The sequence below is a fragment of the Embiotoca jacksoni genome, unplaced genomic scaffold, assembly GCF_022577435.1.
Source record: "Embiotoca jacksoni isolate LCO1_2020_lvr unplaced genomic scaffold, fEmbJac1.0.p SCAF_29, whole genome shotgun sequence".
Classification (NCBI taxonomy): Eukaryota; Metazoa; Chordata; class Actinopteri; family Embiotocidae; genus Embiotoca; species Embiotoca jacksoni.
The window spans coordinates 1,040,379-1,049,039 of NW_027185380.1; the positions used below are offsets into that span (position 1 = coordinate 1,040,379).

Consider the following 8,661-nt stretch of genomic DNA (forward strand, 5'->3'; position numbering starts at 1 on the left):
AAAACAATCAGCAGATTAATCAAAAGAAAATAATGAAGCGAGAGCTCTTCTTTAATTTTTCTTTTGCCTCTGTGATTTGCGTACTCTTCCTGGGTTGTGTTGCTCTTAGGGAGCGTCCACCAATTTCCAATAGTTGTTCTAATTTAGAAAATCGATTAGTATACGCGACTACCGTCCTTTCTTATTTCCCCCGTTTGTACCGGCGGCACTCCCGTCAGACGGTGGCGGTAATGCGCCTGAATGCGAATATTCAATTAAAAAAAAAAAATCGAGAAGTTCAGAGCAATTTTCCAAGAGTAGTTTGGCTCCATCCGCGGGCCGCCTTAGCCGTGATCAGCCGTCTTTCCTGGAGCGCTGACCGGCCGAACGGAAACGGGAGAAAACACAAGGCTTCAGGGGAAAAAAAAAAAAAATAAAAAAACGCGCGGGAACGAGCGCTCAGAGAAACTTCCTGTCGCGATCCGTGGAGCTGATCGTCTTCGCGAGAGCCGCGGTGCTCCCTGTCACGCCTTTTTAACCAAACCAATTAGCCTAACAGGACATGGTGCCGAAACCCACCACGCGTCGATAAATCACTGTCTGCGCTAATTGCAATTAAAATCCCGAGCGAACCAGGCGAGACAATAAAGAGGGGCCGAAGCTATTTACTCTTAACTTTTAATGGTGATTGCGTGAGGCTGTGTTTATGTCAAACTCGTATCAGGAGAGCTCCAATCCACTCGAGGACTGCATCTCGTTAGGCGCGGGTTTTTTGGGGCGTGCAGCTTGTTTGGAGGTAAGCGGCGGAGGCTCGGCCGCTTCCTGCCTCACAGCTCATCAATCATATTCAGCATCTTTGCTGGATGTTATCAGGTGACGACGGTAGGTGCTGTTCTCTAATGTTTAGAGGAAATAAAGGGCTGCGGGGTCAAAAAGAAATGTGTGGTGCACTTAATCATCCTGGTGGAGCACACACAGGATTATTCTAGTGTAATGTCCATTCACATCCTTATAACATGATAGAAAGGGGTTTTTTTTGGTCTGGGTATTGTTAAAAAAAAAAATGTGTACCAGTACTGATACCTGTTCCTGAACAGTGAATCTTATAAAAAAAAAAAATCTTATTTCAAGAAAACACAATTACATTTCACATTAAGGTACAAATCTTTAGTTTCCATGCGGTTCAGAGGGGGGAGAGTGTAACCTGGATTGTTTTCTGGAGCTACGATTAACATGTTTTCTATATGCAGCACATGTAAGTTATCGCTGGATGCTACAATTTACCGATGGTCCCTAAACGTCTCACACGGAAGCAGACGATAGATGCTACAATTTACCAATGATCCTTGAATGCCTCACATGCTTACAGCAGATGCTCGCTGACTGCGCACAAAGACTCCAGTTTCTGCAGAGCACACAATTCAGAAAGACATTCGGCCAAAAATGTGTTTGAAAAGAGTGAACTAAGGCGTTCGAATGTAAGATTTACTTAAAGTTTAAACCAATTTTTTTCTTTGTGGGAAAGACGCCCAAGTAGAGGCTACGTATGGTAAATCCAGCAACCTGCTGACGTTCATGAGATTAACTCGAACATAACTGTAGCAAAAGTTCTGCATTTTAAAACAAAAAAGTGTGTTGATGTTAACGTGGATGTAGCCTGAGTATAGAAATTTGGTACCAAATGGCAAGGAGATAGTGTTCGAGCAACGTGTTCGGTGCCATGAAGGTATCAAAGTTTAGCAACCAGACCTAATTGTAATTGAGGACGGAGTTATTTCAAAAAAAGGAAAACACAATATAATGAATTTTCTAAAAAAAAACCATCATAGACATACGGTGCAGAAGAAAAATATCAACATAGAAATAGTTAATAGAAATAGTTACTACAATGTGAAGCTTCAGGCTGTGAAATGTTCGAGCCTTCTTTTAGTTCGTCAATTTTGTTTTTGTTTACACAGCTGAATAAGTGTTGACTTTCTTTTTTTTTTTTTAGTTGAGCGACTGACTCTCATGTTGCCACTTCGTTTGCTCCATCTTTTACAGATAAACACAACAGTCCTGCAATAAAAGATCCTTCGTGACGGTTTAAAATGTTTCCGCTTTTCGGTCATTTTGGCAGATGTTTCTATTATTTTGTCCACCACGTTACTACCGGCAACGGTAGGTTTAAATAAAATAAACTCTCTGAATAATACAACACAATTTCGACACCTTCAAAAATCATCACGCCTCTCGAAACCGGCATCGTTCGACGGCATTAGTTGGAGCCGGGTGCTCTGATACAACAGCTTCCTGAGGCTGACGTCAGGATCGGTCTGAGAGGGCGGTGACATCCGGGTCCTGAGACTAATAAAAAGCTCAAACTGATCAACACTGTGGTGAAATGGGTCAATAATGTTAAACAAGCACATGCAGGATGTTCAGCCGTCACGCCACGATTCGACTTCAAAGTCGGAATGAAACTCGACAGAAATTTGAGAAATCCTCGTTTACATGCACCAGTTTGTGAACCGGTGCATTTTCCTTGATAAGTGGACGGGAAGTGAAGATTTCTTTTCTCACAGGCATTACTGGTGTTTGTTCTGTCTTCGCAAGAAGGCGCTCGAAAGGTCAGCGGAAGGTAAGAACAACGCACCCACTGGCAGCTAAATAAAGAGCCGCGGATCGTCTTAAATAAGCACCAAACTGCCGGGGAGCAAGAACGTTTCAATCTTTTGAAAGCTCGAGAGGATGAAATGCGACAGCCACCGCAGCACTTGAATCTGAACAACATATCCGGAGCAGCCGCCCCGGCTCATCTGTTCACTTCGGGAGTCCCGAGTTCCTCCGTTCGTGCGGTAAAAGTCGTCAAAACGCGCTCAAAACTGTCCCGACTGAAACCGGGAGGCTGCGGTCTCAAGGACACAAAGCGCACACCGCCACCCCGCACTCTGCAAAGATACGCTTGCCACAACAGCGTGGGATCAGTCGTCGAGCTCGTGCCTTCAATTTGAAAGTTGGGCCAGAAAAACGCAACAAAAATGTGAATATATGAGATTTATGGTCACATAAAACAGAAAATCAGCAAATCCCTGAAAAATCTGTAAAACTCAAAACCTATTGATCATTTTTTCGGGGGCTTGAATATCTGCCAATTATTTATTATTATCAAATTTGCCACCTAATTTTTTTTCTCCTGTCACTTCATTTTATTCCTCTACAAAGAAGAAATTCCAGATACGTGATAAAAACTTTTTTTTTTTGTCTAATGCTGATATTTCAAAGATCTGATTTTACTTAAATACACGAACAACTATTTCAAATAACTGCTCATTTAACTTAAATTATTACAAGACGGCACTAAATTGCCTTTTTGTTCCACCAGGACAAAAAAAAAAAAGCATTTGTGCCCAATTTACTCGACGCTTCTAATCAACAATGCTGACAGACGTTTTAACTAATTTCATTAACATGCATATTTATGCACAATGACAGACCAAAATCAAATCAGATCTCCTCCTCCACATGAAGTTTCAGAAAAGGCCAATTTGCTCAATGAGGTAATTATGTCATTAATTACCAAATATATTTTACACTAAAATGCTTGTCTTTGTATGCTATGTATTCAATTCAATGCAATTTTATGTTAAGAGTAGCATCGCGAGGAAAAAAAAACGCCTAAAAAAACCCATTGTTAAGCAAAAGTAGCGTGACTAAGGGAAGGTTCATCTAACGATAACATTTATTTTATAATTAGGTAAATGATCCATATCTGGTATCAACTGGAACTTAAGAGTTCCCTCTTTAAAAGACAAAGATCATCAAAGTTTCTACAGTGAATTTTTCTACACAGCAACACAATCACAGGCCCTGACGTGACGTGGTGGCGTGATGTTATCAAAAAAAAAAAAATAAATAACAGATGACAAAGTGGATAATAAAAACAAGAGCAGTTTCATAAATTTAAGTGGCTACTGTGTTTGGTTAGAAGACCTTCGTCCTGAAGGCCGTGCTGCTTCGAGCTATGTGGTTTTACCACGAACCTGAAACTGAAACTTGCATCAAATTTTGCATCAAACTTTTGAAAGAAAGTGAAAGAAGTCACAGGGAGCCACGTTGAGCGAACAGGGCTGGTGGGGAGCAAAGATTGCGTTGCGGGGTTTGAAACTCGTCCATTTTCAACGTGGCGGGCACGCGGTCACGTCGGAGAATCCGATTGCTCCAAAGTTCATGCCGTTTGCTTCGAATATTTTCTCTCAAACACTTTCAACACGTCACAGCGGGACTTGGCGCAGACGTTTTTTTTTTTTGCTACGCAGAGCGGGACGAGTGTGATGTCACCTCAGCGGCCTCGTTTGCTTCAACGCCGCGGGCTTTCTGAAAGCGCTTCAAAAGGTCCCCCGTTGCCGAATTTCCCCGAGTTTGACCCAAGCTTTGGTGCGCGCTCTCGGCTCAAGTCCATGTCGAAATCACAAATATGCACACACCGGTTGCCGTGGTTGATGTCAATCCAGCAAACGTGACTTGGGATACGTACGAAGGCGGTGGCCTCCTCCGCTCCGCGTGCATCTCCGTGTTGTGCTCCGTTCGTGCGCAACAACAAGAGTCCCAAAAGGTTTTGATCACACCTCGTAGATTATCTCCATGAATAACTGGAAGTAGTTACGGCTCATTCGATAAAGCTAATCTTGGTTTGCCGATGTCAGCGGTGGCTATTTACAGAGAATCGGGCGCTCACTGATGTTCACTGGAGTAAAAGACCATTTGACTGATGACAAATGTTACGTTTGGTTAATCACAGCTAATTAGAAACCGGGGCTAAATAAAAATAAATAAATAAATAAAAATGCTCAGGCAGAGATTGCTGACAACCAAACACTTTTGGAAACCATGCGTCTGGTGGAAAGCTTTATGCGCGATTATTATCAGCGCCGCTATTGTTATTTACCACAAGGCAAGCACCGCAGCGTGGGAGGTGTGAAGCACACAAAGCAATTATCTTTAATTGAGGCAGAGAATCACACCATTAAATGACTAATTTGTTTTTTCTTTCTAAACCACACTCTTTTTGTAATAACTGGCTCGGCTTTGGGGAATTTAAGGTTATTTCACAATGTTGCTCGGACACAATTATATAGCATCTGTGGGCAAAAATATATAGTCGACCCCGGTATCGATATTTTGACAGTCTTAGAGACTGTGCACAGATAACAAGGGTAACCTAGACTTCATCGATGCATTAGCTGACCGGCTTTTCTTCCTTTCGCCACAAATACTGCCATGTCAAGTGACATAAAATCTACTTCTCTAAAAAAAACCTCCAGCTTTCCTGGTGTGGTATTTCCAAGTTCAACAGGCGTATTCTCCCACTTCCCAGTCTCATAGACACACCGTTTGGCAGATATTTCCAGTTTCCGGGGTACATTTTAGGCAGCCCATAACTAGAACAAAGATACAACACCACACCCTCACATGGTTCCCGATTAGAAAGGCTCCTCGTCCCAGTCAACTCAATCCAGGGCCCCGCCCTGAAACGCCAAGAGAAAATTTAGGACCTCCTTTTTTTGGGAGAAAAACCCCGACAAAGAGAACCTCAGAAGGGGGACATGAAAAGCCGTAAGAATTTTAAAAAACAATTTTGCAATTAGAAGTGAACTAAAATCTCAAACCGGATCTGAACATGAGAGAATAAGGCGCTGAGACAAACGCTTGGCCAGTGCAAGTTTATCCAGACCAGTAAGCGCATCAAATTAACTTCACCTCTCAAATTCAATGCGCACGTAAAGGAATATGATCCCTGCATTGATGCAGTTACTGAAATCCAAATGATGCTTCTTAATAATCTCACAAGGAACCAAGTATTTACTCTTCACGTAATGTCAATATACCAGCTCATAAGTCCATTAATCACTTAGGCCTTCAATAGGCTCCATTCGTGGTAACAGTGGTGGTTAACAGCACCATGTCACAGAGCTGGTGTCACAGCGACCAACTGTGTAGTTGGAAGCCTGCGATGCGTCCGGAAATCAAGCAATCACCAGGTATCCGTTGGGCCTCGTTACATGAACTCCCCAAAGGACAGAGTACTCAATGCCTCGTACTGAATTGTCTTGATAATCAGTAGCTTGGCGGTGGATAAGCGATCCACGGGAACATGCGTGATATATTCGTATGAAAGGAAAACTCGCTCAAAGAAAAGCTTGAAGCCGCTCTGGTCACACAGTTCGATCACGTGCAGGGAGTGAAAATGAATCGGCTGATGCCCTTTCGGATGTTCGTGCGGGACGGGATTTCTGAGGGAGCCAGACAAACGGTGGCCCTTCAGTGGGTGGCCGTGCAGGCCGATGGGGGGGGCTGAGAGGGTGATGAACAAGGGTTAAAAAAAACAAAAAAAACTTTAATCTAAGTTATATTTTTTAGGGAGTAAAAACACAAGGGCTGTATTTTTTACCATTGATATATGTTTAATTTACTTTTCTACAAAGACTAGTGTCCATAAATGTTATTTAATTGAATCATGTATACACTAAGTAAAAACACAAACCGGTGCATTTGTTCTGGCGGGACCAAGTGGCAACCCTTTGTGATGTCACCCGTTGGCGAGCTGACGAGGAGCGAGGGTGGATCTGACCGAGAACCCCAACACGTGATGCTCGCCCACCTATACGAGCAACCTGACTGATCAAACCAAACACACCTCCGTCAGGCCTAGTATTTATTTAATTATCAATTATTTTCAGAAGGACCACCGGACCGCTGATCAGAAGGAGTGAATTTAGATAATAACACCATAAAGCCTTGCGAAAAGTTTTGTATCGACTTTCACGAGAGGATTTGACGCTTTTTGAGTCTATGGGAGCCGGATGTTTTTAGCTACCTTGAAGGGTATCGCACTTTAAGGCCCTTCCGCACCTGTTTGGGTTCAACACGCCACCCATATTTGAACAATCTACACTCCTAAAGTCAACAGCATAAACCCAAAAGCATTAAGCATTGCGATATTTTCCATGTCGTACACTGCCAGATTAAAATGAGCAGAAGGTTTCCACACGTGGGTTAAGAAACAACTCTTTACTGTATACCTCTGTCCAAAATGTGTGGGTTTTTAGTTTGAATAAAGTTTGATAAATATCCTTTCTACGTGCTCAATTTGGGGCTCCTCCACGCTGCTGAAAACACCATACAACAACAACTTACCAATGTTTTTATAACTGGGGTCAAGAGAATTCAGTGGCTTATTTTTCGATTTATACTGGACGCACTCTAGTGAAGAGTGGATACAGTTATCTAAGGTAACTGTTTTGTTGTTTCAGTCTGTTGTTTTCACTATCACTTCCACCATCACAAACAGCCCAAGCTGCAGAATTGTTTTGTTTTTTTGGGCCACCGATTGTTTTTCCGTTTCCGTTGCTCCCATATTCTGTGTACATATTTATTGTAGATGTGAGGCAACGCCTTCTCACAAAAGAAGAAATTCAGGTTCGGCAGGCAGATGATGAACCAGGAAAAAACTAATGCAAAGCTTGTGAGGTTTATAAATAACCGACACTGAATGAGAGGGGGAAAAAAATGACACCCGGTATCACAAACGTCTTCATCGCCGTTGCTCCCTCGGATGTTGCTTCTTCATGCCATGACGGGCGCAGTGTGTGCTGACAGCGTGTTTCACAACGCGTGACAACGCGTTAGTTTCGTCGCGTCAACAGCAGTCACCGAGGTGTTCTCTGCTGGAGTGGACGCTGCTTGCTGACATAAGCAGCTGCTCATGACTCCCAACGACGAGCACCAGACAGGTGCCGTAAGATCCTGTCACTCCGATCGGGAATGAAAGTCTTTGCCTGACGACACTAGCGGGTGCTTCTCAGGAACAAAACAAACAGCCAAAGGCATTGATTCAAAGCACAATGAGAATTTGTGGGGAGTATTAGAGGGCAATTATCCTTGACTGGCCTCCTGTCAAGAGTGGATTAGTCGCTTGCTATTGACATGTTCCATTTTCCACCTCATCCTCATAATGACTCACAGTTCATGACTAATGCCACATGGCTCTAAGGAAGCTGAAGTCAAAGATGAACAGCATTTTGATCATTTGAGTAAGGCTTAGCAATTCATCATTATTCCTGTCTAATTGACCTATTTTTAATCAAATATTTAGTCAATTTATTCCTTTATGCAGATAGATAAAACAATATGAATGATATGAAACATGCAGCTTTTGGATGCAAACGAGAAGGAACTGGTACACAATACGTACGTCAAATCAAAGAAGTGCCGTTCAGATCTATTTATAATACTCTTCGTTTTGATGCTGGCTGTTGCTTAAATGTGAAATATAACATATTTTAGTTTTAGCGAGCACATACTTACTACGTGTTAAAATATTTGATAAACTAATATAAGTTTTAGTACAAGAATCTTTTTCGTCAGTGCAAATAGTCAATAAGAGCTCCATTGTAAAAACAGTCTGGGTGGATTTAAGAATAAATCCTTTATTAATCCTAACAGTTATGAATGTAAAGCTTGGTAACATGCCAAAGCATGTAATACACTGTACATGTTATTCAACGAGATGAAACTGTGTTAGTGTCACGTTTTGCCTCGCAAAGGCATAAAAAGTAATGTGCTTTCGTTTTGGACACCAAAGACCAGTTGGTTAGACTTAAAAAAAAAAGAAAAAAAAGGTCATGGTTCGGCTTAAAATGA

At 42.2% G+C, this 8,661-nt stretch overlaps 1 protein-coding gene across 1 annotated transcript in view; it reads right to left on the reverse strand.

Moving 5' to 3' along the window:
• The window catches only part of aven (apoptosis, caspase activation inhibitor), a 31,933-nt gene that overhangs the window by 10,387 nt on the left and 12,885 nt on the right, over positions 1 to 8,661 (reverse strand). The gene's annotated exons all lie outside the window — the stretch shown is intronic.